At 33.8% G+C, this 17,982-nt stretch overlaps 1 long non-coding RNA gene across 1 annotated transcript in view; it reads left to right on the top strand.

The window, feature by feature from the left end:
• Positions 1-17,652, top strand: part of LOC140609552 (uncharacterized) — a 58,304-nt gene extending 40,652 nt beyond the window's left edge. The window contains exons 2-3 of the long non-coding RNA XR_012011359.1: positions 10,272-10,399; positions 17,553-17,652. This is a non-coding gene — a long non-coding RNA (uncharacterized lncRNA). The remainder of the gene's footprint in view (positions 1-10,271; positions 10,400-17,552) is intronic.
• Positions 17,653-17,982: the final 330 nt, after the last annotated feature.

Raw genomic sequence — 17,982 nt, 5'->3', positions numbered from 1 at the left:
AAAGAAAGAAAAAAAGAAAGAAAGAAAGAAAGAAAGAAAGAAAGAAAGAAAGAAAGAAAGAAAGAAGAAAGAAAGAAAGAAAGAAAGAAAGAAAGAAAGAAAGAAAGAAGAAAGAAAAGAAAGAAAGAAAGAAAGAAAGAAAGAAAGAAAGAAAGAAAGAAGAAGAAGAAGAAGAAAGAAAGAAAGAAAGAAAGAAAGAAAGAAAGAAAGAAAGAAAGAAAGAAAGAAAGAAAGAAAGAAAGAGAAAGAGAAAGGAGGGAGGGAGGAAGACCTGGTCTGTACTCTTCCAGACTCCAAATTTATGATGGACAAAAAAAGACTATTCCAGATTAAAGGAGAATAAACGTTATGATAACTCAATGTAACATATCTATTGGATTGGATCCTGGCCGGAATTTTGATACTCTTATAAAGAAAAGATATTGGTACACTATGTAATAGTATTCTCTCAACGTTAATTTCCTTATTTTCTGAAATTTATAAGCTGAAATTTTAGGTAGGAATGAAGTTTATGTTTCCAACTTAACTCTCAAATGAGAGAGAACCTAAACATTAAAAATGTTAGACATAGCTAACAAGGTATGAATTTTATATAAATCAAGATACTAAAAATCCAACAATACAACAAAATAAAACACTTTTTTAGGATAATTGGGGATATGCCAACACTAACTGCATATGTAATTTAGGGATTATTATTATTATTTAATAAGGGATTATTATTTTAATTTAGGGATTATTATTATTTTCTTAAGAATTTGGTATTATTTTTAAAAAAGAAAAATTATCTTTTAGGGATATATGCAGAAGTATTTACAGTTAAACTTATTCATATCAGGCCTTTGCTTACTGTTTCTGTGAATACTTTCGAGATCTATTTACAGTTAAATTTATAGATATCAGGCCTTTGCTTACACAGTTACACTGTTTCAAATCTGTGAGATTTGCAGATTTGCTGAGATTGGCCACTGCACAACAATTATTTATTTGTTTTAATGTTTCAAGTTTTTATTTAAATTTAGTTATTATCCCCATCACCCAGTTAACCTAACCCCCACCCAGCTCCTCAGAGACCTCTTTGACCTCAGGAAGTAGCAACTTCTTAATTCACACATCTCCTTAGATAAGGATAACAAAAGCAAAAATGAACTAATGACTTTAAGATAAAAAGTTTCTGCACTGGGAAAAGGTAAGAAACAACAAAACTACAAGGTACAATAATTGTTTAAATTAGCGATGGTTACCTGGGAGACTGTTCTGCTTTCTTAGTTTTTGTATACACTTTAATTTCCCATAGTAAATGTTTTAAACATTTTAGGAAATTTGTTGTAAATTCATTTAAAAAATGTCCTTACCAAGGAATACCATTTATAAAACATCAAATGGTTTACCAAACACAGATTTTATGGGGCATCCATTATAATGTAATAATTTATATGTTGAAAATGATGACAGCAAAAGTAGTCTGCTTTAGAAACCCTTTCTTAACACCACATGCTTTTTATATATATCTTTTTGTATATTTCTTTTCTTTTTTTCTCTTTTAAGCTTTTAAAATTTCTCAAGTTGAAGCCTATGATTATTGCCCAATTTCAGAGTGGGAAATAACTCCTGTGTTTAGCTGGTGCACTTGGATGAATATTCATAGAGCAGCAGGGGAGAGGAGAGTGCTAGACTCTGACAGTGTGTGAAACTGGATCTTAAACAAACCACTGAGTCATTGTTGAATGTATGGCCTTTTATGGAATGTATGTTGAATGTATGACCCCATGAATGAAGGTCCAGGGTCTACAGTGTTTTATAAGGGACAAATTACATCAAAACCATAAGACAACTGAGAATGATCTTTGATTCCTCAAAACCAGAGGATGAGATTCTCTTAAAATTTATTTCAGTAATTTTTTAAAACTGCACATAGGGGTTTTCTTTTCACCTCTTGAATCACAGACTGAATTTAAAACAATGCGATTTCATTAGTACTTAAATCAAGGTATTCATGGTGATAGCTTCCAAGCTTGCCCTCTGACTGCTCAGACGTATCATACAAAACACTGCAGCATACCCTGAGTACTTTCCTCCTTTAAACTGTTCCCAGAGTGCCTTCCTCTATCTCCTTACCTACACATCCTACATGATCCCAAACCCATATCTTTAAATGTTCTCATTTTGTACAATTAAAATGCTATAGCAAATCCGAGACTGAGGTATTTAAAAAACATAAGCTGCCAATGCAATGGATTTCTCTGAAGGTGTAGCAATCTACTATCTATAAATGGCATTTGGTTGAACACACATGCAGCGCCCTGAGAAAATGTTATTGCTTTATTACTGCACGGTACCAGAATCCTGAGATTTGCTGAGACCTGTTACTACAATCAGGGGCATATCACTGATATTCAAATAAAGATACTATTTTTCACAATTCCAAACTGGATAACTGTGTTTGATATATTCTTAAATTGGACATTTATTTTGTGTCATTTTCAACTTCACTGTTGATTTATGCTTCTTTCCCATCCATCCAACACTCAAACTGTTGATTCTACCCTTCTGAAGCCACATGATCCTGAGAGATAATTACAGATGTTATTTATCAATTGTGCCAACAAATTTCTTCATCTGATAACATAGTACTTAAAAATTTCCAATGAATGAAAATACTATTTTTCTCAACTACATGAAGTAGGGAAAGTAAATGGACAATACCCTTATTTGAGGTTAGTAAATTATGAAATTAATCAAAAGCTTAACATTTTAGAGTACTCAGGATAATGAAGGAATAGGCAATGATGCATGTTTTTATATCACAGCCACATTACAGAGCTATGTTATAAAACCCACTGACATTCAAATAGCATCTAAGAATTTATTCATTATGACTAAAATATTTTGTTCTAGAATAAAACTATAGTATAAGCTCATCTAGAATAAAACTATAGTATAAGCTCATCATAAAGTTTGTGATTACTACAACATATCATGGAGTGAGCAGATTCTAAAAACAGAAAATTATATAATAAAAGCATACATACAATATATATGAGTGTTTATGGCAGCCCGGGTGGCTCAGGGCTTAGTGCCGCCTTTGGCCCAGGGCTGGAGCATGGAGACTGGGATCCAGTCCCACGTCTGGCTCCCTGCAAGGAGCCTGCTTCTCCCTCTGCCTGTGTCTCTGCCTCTCTGCCTCTCTGCGTGTGTGTGTGTGTGTGTGTGTGTCTTATAAATAAATAATAAATAAAACCTTAAAAAAATATATATGTTTATATGTGATACAAAATGATGTAATATTATTATAATATAATATAAATATAGGTACTATCAGCAACTGGTTTATAATAGTTCCATTCTGTATTCTAAATTTGTCCACTAAATGTACTAGACAGCAACTAGAAAATCTGAACTTGAAGGTGAATATTGTCAAAATTTTATAAAATTAAAGTAAAACACATTAAATATCATATGTAGGATACATATTCTGTCTAGAATTATATGGGAGAAAAATAAAATTATTATTTGAATTTTTGCCCCAAAATGTTAGAAACTCAGTAAATTTGGGAACCTGATTATTTCTAGGGCTGCTTTATCTGAGTTACTATTTTCACTTAATGTTTACATTCTGAGTTACTATTTTCACTTAATGTTTACATTTAAAGGATTTAGATTAAAGAGGTCATAATAAGCTGAAAATGCATAACCACATATATTGATACCTGACTTTAGAATTACATGATCATATTGAACCAGATAATTATTCTCACAATAACCTAATACAATTTAATTAAGTATTCTATGAAATTAAAACTGTTTCAAAGGGTACCAAGAAAGGAGTTTACCAACGTATTTACCGTGACAACTAAACGCCAAAAGCTAAGAAAAAAGTGTTTGCTCTGAGGAAACAGAACAAAGCATTCCAAGTCTCTCTATCAAACAAGTAAAGAGCTTAATGAAAGCAACTGTGTGACAGCTTGTACTTTCTTTGCTGACTGTTGTATAGACCTGTGGCTCGTGGCTATTGCTAAGCAGCCTTTTGGGACATTTTCTGAAAGTTGCTATGTGGAAACTCTGCCATCCTAAAACAAGATTACACAAGTCTCCCTGAATTGTGGCTGACTACCAACAGATGAGACTTCCCTCATGTGATTACTTCAGGGGCACCAGAACTGACTTCCGCAAATTCAAAGGATATTAAAAAAAAATTACTGAAGCAAGCAAGTTTAGCTATTTAAGTTAAAGAGCTTCTGTTCCTTTCAAAATATAGATTTTATTTTCTCACATTAGGGGAATATACAGTTAACCCTTAAACGGGGTTCAACTTGAGTGATTAAAAATTCTTTATAGAAAATACAACAATTACATATATAATGAGCATATAAGGAAAGAATGATGTGGTGCATAAATGTTAGTATTATTATTAGATAAAATACACTAATCATGTATTATATAAGTATAATACTGCTTTATAATAGAAGTTTAAGGTATAAATAAATTAAATATTGATCATCTTTATAAACCTAGTAACTTCAGTACATATAAGGCATGAATTGTAAAAAATAGAAAATGAATCAGATACATTTCACATCATAATTGGACGAATTTAAAATACATAGCCAAGGGGCACCTGGGTGGCTTAGTCAATTCAGCATCTGCCTTTGGCCTGGGTCGATCACTCAGGGTCCAGGGATCAAGTCCCACATTGGGGTCTCCATGGGGAGCCTGCTTCTCTCTCTCCCTCTGTCCCTTCCCTTGCTGGTGCTCTCTCAAATAAATAAATAAAATCTTTTAAAAAATACACAGCCAAAGTAGAGGGAAAAATCCACTCTATTAATTTGAATAGTCAATAAACCAAGCTCCTTCAGAAGTACTAAAAAAAATAGGTATATACCAGGTAACAAAGAAAATCTCAATAAACTTTAAAAAAATCAACATTTATGTTGGCCATATTTTGTCCAAAAGAAAGTAAGACTAGAATTTAAAAAAAGTTTTAAGATTTTTTTTTTTTTTAAAGTGATCTCTACACACAATATGGGGCTTACACTCAGGACCCAGAGATCAAGAGTTCCATGCTCACCAACTGAGCCAAGGACGTGCCCTGAAAATATTTTTAAATGATAGCTTAAAAGTTATTACTTAAGTAAACATTTATGAAAGAAAGAAAAAGAGGGAGGAAGAGAGAGGGAGGGAGGGAAGGAGGAAGAGGGGGAGGGATTGTGGGAGAAAAGACAAAACTGCTCCAAAAACCTTGTAGAGAACAAAAGACCTGGGATCCCTGGAGCAGCGGTTTGGCACCTGCCTTTGGCCCAGGCCGTGATCCTGGAGACCCAGGATCGAATCCCATGTCGGGCTCCCGGTGCATGGAGCCTGCTTCTCCCTCCGCCTGTGTCTCTGCCTCTCTCTCTCTCGATCTCTATGTGTGACTATCATGAATAAAAAAAAAAAAAAAAATTAAAAAAAAAAAACTAGAGAACAAAAGACCTGACATGATAAATTTTTTAGAATATAAAATAAAGGGCTAGAATACAGAGCTTAAAGAGGATGTGGTGAAATAAAGAGAGCCACAAACACTCTGACATTCTTCCAACAAGAAGTAGAGGTTACAAATATGATTGTGTTAACCAATAGAATACTGCAGAAATGAAGCTGTGTTCGTTTTTGTTGTTGTTGTTATTGTTGTTATTGTTGTTTTTTTTTACTTGATGTCACTTACAACATTTTCTGTCAGGGAGGCCAAGCGTCACATAAAAACACTTACTACCTAAGACTGCCGTTACAGGAAAAACCCCAAAACATGGGGATCAGATGCCACATGGAAAGAAAGACACTAACTTGTCAGTCATATAAGTACAGAAGCTTTTTTGAAAGTGATCCTTCAGCTGAGGCCTTACTAAATTTCTTAACAACAAAAATATGGCTAAAATAAATGATTGTTTTAAGTCACTAAGTTTAAAGCTCAGAGATGTTCAAAGCAAAACTGTTTTCTGTAAATAAACTTATTAGAAAATAAATATTTTGGGGCACCTGGGTTGCAGTGGCTTAAGTTGGTTCTCTCCCTCTGCCTCTCACTCTGCTCACTCTCTCTCTCTCTCAAATAAATAAATAAATAACCAAAAATAAGAAATATTGGAAGTAAATGAATATATGATCCATTTCAGGAAGAGAAATGGATATGCTTTTTTTTCTAAAAAGAAATTATTTAACAAAAAATATAAAAAGCATATGAAACAAAATAGTAGCATTATACTATATTAAATTCAATAGATTAAATTTAAAATAGATTCCTTTAAAAGGTAAATAGACTACCTTGGCAAATCTTTTTTTTTTCTTTTAAAGATTTTATTTATTTATTCATGAGAGACAGAGAGACAGAGAGACAGAGACACAGGAGAGGGAGAAGCAGGCTCCATGCAGGAAGCCCGATGTGGGACTCCATCCTGGGACTCCAGATCACATCCTGAACTGAAGGCAGTTGCTTTAACCACTGAGCCACCCAGGCATCCCTATCTTGGCAAATCTGAACAAAAAGTGAAAAGACACAACATCGGAAATAATTTGTCCCTACATAGAATAAAACAATTCTAAAGTAATTCTATGTATCATTCTTTGCAGTATTTTAAAAAACCACATGTAATAAATGGTTTTGCTATTATGCTTTAAATTAAAATCAAGGAGAAATAAAAATCTGAAAGCTCGTATTGGCAGAAGAAATATAATGGTATCCTTTACCACTGATAAGAACCTCCTAAAAAGACAAGAATGGATGAAATTAGTGAGCAGACCCACTCACACATACATGCACACACACACACAACTTGATAAAGAAAAATCATCAAATTTCATTGCAATTAGTAAGTAATTAAATATTAGAAACATTACCCATCAAGTCAACTAAAAGTCATAAATTCTTACCACTGTATTATTATTCAACATTGCACTATAAGATAGTTAAGTAATAAGAAATGAAAAAGAAATAGAGATATAAATAATAGAGAGGAAGAGAAAAAGTAAAAATATGTAAATATTTGCATAAGATATGATTGTCTATGTAAAAAATCCTGAAGAGTTAAATGAAATAAAAAAGAAGCAATACAAATAGAGCAAAAGGAATAAACATAATCTTCAACATACAGTATATCAAAAAAAATACAGTATATCTCATTTACACCAGTTATGTTCATCAATAATTGTGATAATAGGGATGCCTGGGTGGCTTAAGGTTAAGTGTCTGCCTTTGGCTCAGGGCATGATCCTGATCCAGGAATCGAGTCCCACATTGGGCTCTCTGTGAGCAACCTGCTTCTCCTTCTGCCTATGTCTTTACTTCTCTCTATGTCTTTCAGGAATAAATAAGTATAAAAAAAAATTAAAAAAATAATTGTGATAATACTAATCACAAGTTTAAATCCTAAAAGATTCATTAGATATTACACAAAATATACCAAATATGAGATGTATATAAAGTTAGAATGGTAATATACCTTATTAGAAAAATATTGGTTCTTCCTAAAACAATTTATAATAGAATGTAATTATATTTATCATGAAATTTTCAAATAGGTCTGAAACTTACATAGAGGAAGTATAATAGCCAAGAAATTTTCCCAAAGAGTATTTAAATTTTACTCTCAAATAGAAAGACTATAAATGTATAACAATTTAAGAAGAATGGTATTGGTGCAGTAAAAGACGTAATAGTAGAATCAATCTACTTTCTTTTTTATGTAACAAAGATGTGAAACTGTTAAATCCATTCAGTGTTCTAATATTGCCCAGAACAACTTTATTACATCTTTTGAAGTCTGCATGTCAATCTCTACCCATCAGTTCTGGTCAAACTCTATGGATTATTTTCCAACTACAATCCTCCAAATATGCCAATATCTATCTTCTCCCATCCAACCATATCAAGACTTTACTTAAAAGTTATTACTGACAAAGGTCAGAAACCCAAATGATAGATGAAACAGTGATGTTTCAGTGCAAGAGTGCCAGCACTAAAATCATGAATCAATTGCATCAAAAACATCAAGTATCAAAATGGGCTCATCAAAAAGTTCTACTTTGTGGGGGAAAACATATATGTTATGTGATTTCTTAACAAATCTAAAGCATATTTCTTAAAGAAAATATGGTTTAATTACAGTCTCATAAGAATGATTTCCAAATGCAAAGGTGGGGAAAGCTTTGCATATGGTACTGTGTAGTGAGTAAAGTCACATGCATACACCAAGAAGATACTAGGTTAGAAGCGAATAACTTAAACATCCAGATTAAATATAAATATCTGAATTTTACAATTAGACTGTCAAACCATGAGGCTTGAATACAGTATGACATAGAAGCCTGCCCTGCAGTAACACACATATATATACATACCAATGTACCCATATATAAGAAGTGCAGAAGTGAACACAGTAAAAGCTTAATTTAATTAATTCATTTGGGAATTTCTGGTTCAAACACACTTAAAGAAGAATATTTATTATTATATGTCTCAGGGACTTTACTATTAAATTTGTGCGTTACTTTTAAAAAAAAAAGTATCTTATTTACTTATTTGAGAGGGAGAGAGAGAGAACAAGGAGGAGGGAGTGGAGGAGGATGGGCAGACAGAGAGAGAGAAGGTGAGCCTGCCTGAGCAGGGAGCCTGAGACGAGGGGCTCAATCACAGGACCCCGGGATCATGACCAGATCCAAAGACAGATGCTTAACTGACTGAGCCACCCAGGCACCCCTTGTGTGTTACTTGATAAAAAATTATAGGTTAGAGTGTTTTAAAACTATATTTACCCCATTTACTTGAAGACTAGACATTTTAAAAGCTGACATAATGGTGAAAAGCAGATACATGAAACCGGTGAATTTTGAAATAAAACTCTCTTTCTTCCACTATAAAATGTGTCAAGACCTTATAAGAACATGATGAGGATTAAAGATAATAATTTTAAAGACTGCTCAGTGTTTGGCCCAAAGTAAGCATATAATAAATGATACTTATAATTATTTGTATTATTATGGACACTTTAAAATTAAGTATTCTTTATATATATTGTTCCTCTTGCATCAATATACAAAATACAGCTAAAGTTATATAAATATTTGTGTACAATTTGAAAGGGCTTTAACATGCATTACATTATTTCATTCAGAAAACAACTTTCTGAATGCTGGTATTCTTACAGTCTTCATATAATATAAGGATACTAAAGCTTAGAGAAGTTGTACTTTGCCTAAAATCAAGCATCTATTATGTGGTGAAGCTGCCATTTACTTATAGTTGAGAAAAAGCACAAGTTTTTTCACTATATGACTTTCAAATATTCAGAAGTCATGTAAGCAATCACATACACAAAGGTATCCAAACACTTCAGCATCTATCTAGAATTTTATTGAGTGCTCCCTGATACCCTTCTCCAATTTTTATGACCAATATTTTAAAAAAAATTATATATTCCATATGATGGATAGATCATTTTTTAAATTCTTGAATGAATGTGATGTTATTAATGTGATCTGGATTAAAACAGGTTAGTAACTAATATATTTGGATAAATATTTGAATATATAATCTGTAGTCTAAATGATATGTTTGACTATCTTTAAAGCCAAAGAAAGTTTATTGAATTTTGTTGAGTTTAGAAAATTACAAACCAAAGTGACTTGGAGGATCATTTAAAATTATTCAATCAAAGTAAACATAAAACCTATTCTAAGGCTAATCTATAAAGTTTTCATATTTGTATAATATAAATATTCAAAAATAAATAGGATTTACACATGCTTTTAATATCATTTGTAACAAATACTGATAAAATTTTAGGGAACTGAAATATCTCATTGTTTTTCTAGTTTCATGAATGATTATTCTAGTTTCATAGATTCACACATTCCACAATATAAACAAACAAATAAGTAAACTCTATCCTTGGGAGAACAAAAATGTAATGATTTTGTAAAATTTGAATTGTATTTCATGACCTTATTAATTCAAACTAACAAGAATCATTTAGTTTAGCTATCTCCCTTTTATAGAGTCCTATTTTTTCATAAGTTATTATTACATGCCTTCTTTCTACAAAGTTTTAAATATAAGAACATATTATGTCTCTCCAAATATTGTAGCACCTATGCATTAAAATCCTAACACAAATAGTTCTTAAAGTGGGTAGTCTCATTCCTCAACTGCATTGTAAAAGAAAGGAATATTTTAGAAAAAATTGAGATGAAAATAGCTTATTTTCACACATTCTTTTTCTGTGCTCATCTTTTGTCTCAAGATACCCTCCTAAGCTCTGCATGTTGTGCCCAAGATTGTGAATCCGAGAAACCACCAAGGAGCCGACACCGATGCCGAGCTTGGGTCCAAGTATACCCGACACAGCGGAGCAGGGACTTGGACCCCGAAGTAGGTTACAGCTGGGTTTTTTATAGGCTGGTCTAGGGGATTTTCAGAAGGGGTGGAGGAATTTCTCAAGTTCTGTTTATATTCTGATATGGGGCTTCCAAGGGCATTGAGCTCTGTTCTCATTCTAATATGGGGCTTTCTACCACGGGTGTGGGCTATGTTGTCTTTCTGATATGGGATTCCCTGCCGAGGACATTCTGCAGTTTTTCCTGTAAAGTTCAGCTCTTATTCACAGGGGCCTAAGATGACTGTACTTGTGCTAATGCTAAACTTTAGGTGGGATGGCATTAATTTTTCTTGGCCTCCACACTGTGGACCTAGTATCCTTACATTATCCTTTAGCGTAGGTCTTCTCTTGTGAAGTCTGCTTGACACTTGCAAAATCCAGGCACTGTCTTACTTTTTATTCTCTATACCTATGCCAATAAAAAAACTGGCAGTTGCTAAGTAACTCTGTACTCTACAAGTGGTAGGAACTGCAAGAATTTATAAGTACAGGAGAAAGTTTTAGAGGTGCAGAAATATATGAACAAACTAAAATATGAAAGATTGTATGACTTATATTTAAGAAATTATGTAGCTCAGTTTGGTTGAAGAACAGGAAGGATAGAAGATTGCAAAATTGGTCACAAATCCTTCCCATTCATGTATTCATATTCTCATTGCAATGTGATTTTGCCACTCTTTCTATTAAGAACGGGAATCCATTTTCCCATGTCTTGAACTAGGCTTGTCTTTGTGATATACTTGGCCAACAAGATATTAGCAAATTTAATACAAGCAGAGACTTGAAGAGCACTCATTTTGACTTGCCTTCTTTTGCTGATATTTGGACCCTATGACTGCCACATGGAAAAGCCTGGCAACTGGGAATCAGAGGCCATGTGCAGTAGGACCAAACCATCTCACTCTAGCCAACTTGCCCCCCCACCCCCCAAACCAATAAACCTCTCACTACCAAAAAAGCAATAGATGCCCTTCTAGACTATCTGACCCCAGACAAACCAGCCCAGACCTAAAGAACTGCTCTGCTTACCCTCAGGATAGTGAGAAATAAGGAATGCTTGTTGTTTTAAATCACTAAGTTTGGGGGTGATTTTCAGACAGTAATAAAAAAATACAAATATTTGGATTACATTTAATCTTTATTTTTCTAAACTCAAATTATATGCTTAAAATATCTTCAGTATTTCCTAATCATAGATTTGGAATGGACAATTACCTGAGAGACAGTTTAGTCTCAATCTTTTATTTTATAATTTAGGAAAGCAGGTCTTAGGTTAATCAACTAGTCCAAATCACATGTTTAGTGAAAAAAAAACAAACAACATTCACACATTCTAATATTCAGTCTGAAACTGTTTCTACTATCTCTTACTGTAAACCAACATTTAATATCTACTATCACTTTTGTCACTGTGAAGCATGAAGTATATAGGATGCTCATTTAAAAACCTAATTTTCAATTTTTATTTTTATTTTCCAACACACCAGTTATGATTTTCAAGATTATCAATATTAACCTTGAAGAAATACACTTCTTTATAGGAATTTCATGATCAAACTTCTCATTAGGAAATACCTCCAGGCTAGAGCCACCTGGGTGGTTCATATGATTTCAGTTCAAGATGTTAGGTTGTGAGATCAAATCCTGCCTTGAGCTCCATGCTGGGCATGGAGCCTGCTTAAGATTCTTTCTCTCCCTCTCCCAATGCCCCTCCTCACCCTCTCTCTAAAAAAAAAAGAAAAAAAAGAAAAAAAAAAAAACGAAAAAAGGGAAGCATCTCCAGACTTGTATAAATATTATATAAATAAATATGTTTAATGTTGATTAATGGTGTACTTGTTCCAAATAATACTTTTACATTGATTCCTAAATTTAAATATTTCATACATACCCACGGGTGTGTATTTTGAAAGACAGTACATGGAAAGGGTGAGAATAAAATTAAACAAGATAGAGAGTAGGAAATAAAAGTATTCAAAGATATTTTTGATACTGTTTGATTTTCTTCACTGTTATTAGAAGACTGGACTCATACTTCCATTAGGTAACTAATGTAAAGGCTTCATTCAAACTCTGCTCAAGAGAGAAAATAGTTGTTTAAAATGTGTTTATGTGTGTCCCATAAGTTCTTCTATAGTCCACTTCATTCCAGGTTGATGTCCTAAGTCCTTGGTGTACATGCATAAGCGTTTTGATTTAATTAAGAGTTCCTGGGGATCTCAGAGTGAGAAACTTAAATCTTGCAGATCCACATGTATCCATTTGGGAAAACATGACCATGCTGGATTTTCTGTTGTCATCTCAGTACTACCATATTGTAAGACTAATTATCATGGTTCCCAGAATCCTCTTTATTTTTCTGGTTTCTTTGCCCAAAAGGGGAATTCATGTAAGATTTGGAAGGCAGATGATAAACAGAAACCATTGTTCTCTGGAAGGGGTTGCAGTGAGGCTTGTAGGTAGATAAAGATGCACAGCAATCTGGCTAGTTTGTGAGAACCACCTCCCAACTGTTTCAGTGTCAAATCCTCTGACCCACACTGTAACCACTCAGACCTCTGTGCTCTTCCAACTTAATTCTGTATTAAGCTTTGTTTTAATTCAAAATATATAGAGTGGCTTCTGTTTTTGTGACCAAACCTTGACTGATAGTGATTTTACTGTGTGGGATAGGGGTGGTGTCACAAAAAAAAACATAAAATAAGTATATAGAATTTTGGCAAAAAAAAACAAAACTCTTTTACCTGAGGCTGCAAAAATTATAACCTCTGTTCTGTAGTAGCAAAAACATTTTGTAAAACTGCACATTAGACAATGTACCTAATTAACTTTCTACACTGGGTGAGAAAGCTTGGATGCAAAGATGTGAAGGCATGAGTTAGCTGCCATGACAGCAACAAAAGGAAGATGAGTACAAAACAGAACTGGCGGGATCCCTGGGTGGCGCAGTGGTTTGGCGCCTGCCTTTGGCCCAGGGCGCGATCGTGGAGACCTGGGATCGAATCCCACATCGGGCTCCCGGTGCATGGAGCCTGCTTCTCCCTCTGCCTGTGTCTCTGCCTCTCTCTCTCTCTGTGACTATCATAAATAAATAAAATTTAAAAAAAAAAAAAAAAACAAAAACAAAACAGAACTGGCCAATTTAAGGGAAATTTAGCAGGGATATAAAGGTCAAGAAATTTCAATGTTTTTTTTTGTTTTGTTTTGTTTTGTTTTTTAAATAAAACTGCACACACACAATAAAAAATAAGTGTCACAGTTTCAGGGTATATGTGAAGGACATGACTAATTGTAACTAAGGTAGCCAACTATGGCTTCATGGGGTATCAGATAACTTTTCCTTCCCTTCACTTCAGGTTTGGCTGTGTAATACTTCGCTCAATTAGATGTTAACAATGTAACATGGGCTGAGGCTGGTATTGCTTATGCAATTTGGTTACCTTCTTGTCCAACTGACTTTGCCATAAGAAAAATACATTGAGGATAGACACTCCTCATTAATTAAAGAATGAAATATATAAAGAGAGCCACCCTAGCTGTCCCTCTGAGGGACAGCCTGAAGCAGAGCTGTCCCAGCCAGTGCAAACATGTGAACAAGAAATACATGTTTATTGTTGCATGGTACTGAGATGTCTGTGATTATATATAAAACATAAAACAGCAAAATCTAACTGATGAAATAGGACTGACAAGGAGTAGTTTTATAGGTAGAAGCTTCTGTGTGTAAGATAAGGAAGATGGTCAAGATATATACACCTGGTTCTGAGCTAACAGATTGACGCTAAAGGGATTTGTGATACATTGCATTGCTGTTCCAATTATCACTCCCTAAAATTCAGCCATACTTTTCAGTCATGGAAATTTTCAGTGTCTCCCCATCTGGACAGAAAATATATTCCCACCCTGTTGAGTTGGATTTGGCCAGTTTATATGATGCAGGGATAGATTTTGAAAATTCTTCCTTGATTTTATTTTCTCTCCTGATTTCCTATGATCATCAATGAGAAGCCTATTCCATAATAAACACTAGACCCAGTATCATGAAGATACAAGAAACAGACCAGAACAAAACTGAGAGCCTAAAGATGCAGTCACTCTATCTAACCTGTGGATCCATGAACAACAAAAAAATAAATATATTTAAAAAAAAAAACTTGTAAGTCTCTAACATTATGGGTAGTTTGTTAGGAAAAAAATTGACTAATGAAGGGGATGAATGATATTGAGAATGTCATGCTCTAGCTTACTCGTCTGGTCTGCTATCTTTGAAAACTGAGGTTGAGTATCCTAATAGTGACTATCTGAAAAAAGCAAAATAAACAAAAAACACCTGCTTTATAACCTAGCAAAAAAAGGGGGGGGGGAGTAAAATAAATGAGTAAAGAAGGTAGTCTCTATTTCAGCGTAGCCATTGATGAAAAGTAGATCAGAATATTTTCATCACAATAGTAACTCACAGTTAATTTTAAGAATTGTGTTAAAACAACAGTATAGCTCTGTCTGAGTCAAGGAGCTTATGGAAGGTGAGCAGGTTATGCAGCATCATAGCTAAGGACCTGTGTGGCCATCACAGGGAGAAGCAGGGGAGAAAGCAACAGGATAAGCTACAGGATGTCACTTATAAGCACAAATGAGATTACCTTACTGTCACTAAAAGCCCTAAAGGGGGAATGATTTGATGTTCCTACAATGGGACAATTAAGACTAACTCATACAGTCTCATCTTGGAGAATTCCACAAAAATACTAGTTGCATTAGTTTTATATAAAAATACATCTATAATTTATATTAACAAATTTGTCATTTTTTATGAACTTGAAGGAAACACACAATTTGTTTTGCTGATTTCATCTACTAAAAACTAAAACCTAATTTTAAGTGTTAGTCAAGTCACAGACATAGAAGATCGTTTTTGAAAGGTTTTTCAAATGATTTACTTCTCTTTTCAAAATATGGGATCTCTGGGTGGCTCAATGGTTGAGCATATGCCTTTGGCTCAGGGCATGATCCCAGAGACCCAGGATCGAGTCCCACTTTGGGCTCCCTGCATGGAGCCTGCTTCTCCCTCTGACTATGTCTCTGCCTCTCTCTCTGTCTGTGTCTCTCATGAATAAATAAAATCTTTAAAAAAAATTTCCATTTGTCAAAAATATATCACTCAACCATACAAAGTGTTAATGGTTTTAAAAACACAAACTGAAAAAAATAATATAATTAATTTAGATTTCGACCTTTATTTTTAAATAGCAATAGCCAATTTCACATAAATGTAACATGCAACATGAAATGAGAAAGTCAGAAAATTCTAACTAATCTTATTATTAGCAACCTCCTTAAAAGACTCAAGTATTGCTTTTCTAAAGATCATTGAGAAGTGAATGTTAGTTTTTTTAATCAATTTTTTTCTGTAGCTCAGATACTATAAAATAAGTCCATTTAAATGTAAATTCAATATTTTAAATGAAATTTATAATTATAACTATTGTCATAACACTTTGTGGTTGTAGACCATTCAGTCGCTCAAGAAATTCTTTTGTATTCATTTGCAGGAAGTTCCTGCCTCAGCTTCAGGCACTAATCTACTTTTATCTCTATGAATTCACCTTTTCTGGAAATTTTATGCAGATGGAGCCAGAGAGTATATCGTCTTTTGTGCCTGACTTCTTTCACTTAACATAAAATTTTGAGGTCTATTCATATTGTAACATGTATCAACAATTTGTTCTTTCTATTGCAGATATGAAGTTCATTTTATAGATGTACCACATTTAGTTTAGTCAATAGTTGACAGATTTTTAGATTGTTTCCAGTTTCTAGTTATTCAGAATAATGTTACTATGAGCATTTGCATAGCAGACTTTGTGTAGACCTATGTTTTGATATCTTACACACTGAAGAATGGAATTGAGGTTATTATTAACTTAACTTTTTAAGAAATTGCCAAAATCTTTTCCAAAGCATCTGTACCATTTTATGTTCCCAGCAAGACCGTATAAAGGTTCAATTTTCCCTGTTTTTGCCAACACTTGGTATCATCAGGCTTTTGATGATAACTATTCCAGTGGATGTCTAGCAATATTTCATTTGCATTTCACTAAAGACTTTTAGGGCAAAATGACAAAATGAATACTAACCACATGGAACAACTTTATATGTGTTTATTAACTCTTCATATATTTTCTTAGGTGAAACGTGCTATAAAATATTTTGCCTATGTTTAAACTGAGTTGCTTGTCATCTTCTTAATGAGTTGTAAAATTTCTTTCATTATTTTGAATATACATCTTTTAGCAGATACGTGATTTGCAAATATTTCTCCCAGTCGTTAGCTTATATTTTACTTAAGTATTTCTTGAAGAACAAAAACATTTTAATTTTAATGAGGTCCATTTTTTTTGTCTTTTTATAGATTGGTTTTTTTTGTGTCATATCTAAGAAATCTTTGTTTAATCCAAGGTTTAATTTTCTCTTATGCTTGCTATTAGAAATAATTTAGTTTTAGCTCATATTTATTCTAAGATACATTTTTTATTTGATTTTTGTAGATGGTGTTAGGTAGGGTCTAAATTATTCGTAGTTCTTTATGCATCTTTTTCATATATTTTTTAAAGATTTTATGTATTTGACAGAAAGAGAGAGAGCACAAGTAAGGAGAGCAGCAGGCAGAGAAAGAGGGAGAAGCAGGCTCCCTGCTGAGTAAGGAGCCTGATGTGTGGCTCAATGAGATCATGACCTGAGCGGAAGGCAGATGCTATACCTACTGAGCCACCCAAGAGCCCTTTTATGCTTCTTTTTAATAATGACTTTGTCTATTTTAAAGTCTGTATCTCTTCTCTCTATATATGTGGTAGTTTCCCCCAGTCAGCCATGGATATATGGATAGCTGATCTAGACCCTGCATGTCTTTTTCTTCTCATTTACAGGATTTTCCAATTAAGTTTCTGGAGGCCAGTCTATTGCTCACTCCAAGGGCAAGCGCAATATCAGTTTAGAAGTGTTGTCACTTTGCATGTTCATTTCCTACCAATATTGCCATTTTTACTCACAAACACTACTGGGCATGACTTCTGTGCCCTTTGTTCAAAATCAAGTCTGTCCTCTCCCAGTGAAGCAACTGATTTTTTATGGGTTGTCCCCTTCTGGCAGCAGCACTGTGCCTACTGATCTGGACATTAGGCAAGGAGAAAGGCTGGTGAGAGCAGCCCCTCGGAAGAATGCTACAGATTCCCACTGTCCTTACCCAAAGGTGAGTCATTTTTCTTGAATAAATATTTTTCAATGTGTTGCTTTTAGTCAACTTCAAGAACCTTGAATTGTTATCAACAATCTTGTTCATGCTTATTGTTGGTTTTGGGAAAAAGGATCCTTTAAACATTTCACTTGACCATCCCTGGAAACCCTGGAGTCTAAAAACAAATTATATATATATATATATATATATATATATATATATATATATATATATAGTGGTAACATCTGAAGCCAAATTCCAGTGAGCATTTGAGAAACTCCACCTCAGACTGTGAAAGGGACAGAATTTTGTGGATTCCATAAGTAGCTTTGTGCTTCCTCCTGG

Source organism: Canis lupus, chromosome 18 (assembly GCF_048164855.1).
Source record: "Canis lupus baileyi chromosome 18, mCanLup2.hap1, whole genome shotgun sequence".
Lineage (NCBI taxonomy): Eukaryota > Metazoa > Chordata > Mammalia > Carnivora > Canidae > Canis > Canis lupus.
Note: the sequence above shows the minus strand (reverse complement) of the source record. Positions and strands in the feature narration are given on the sequence as shown.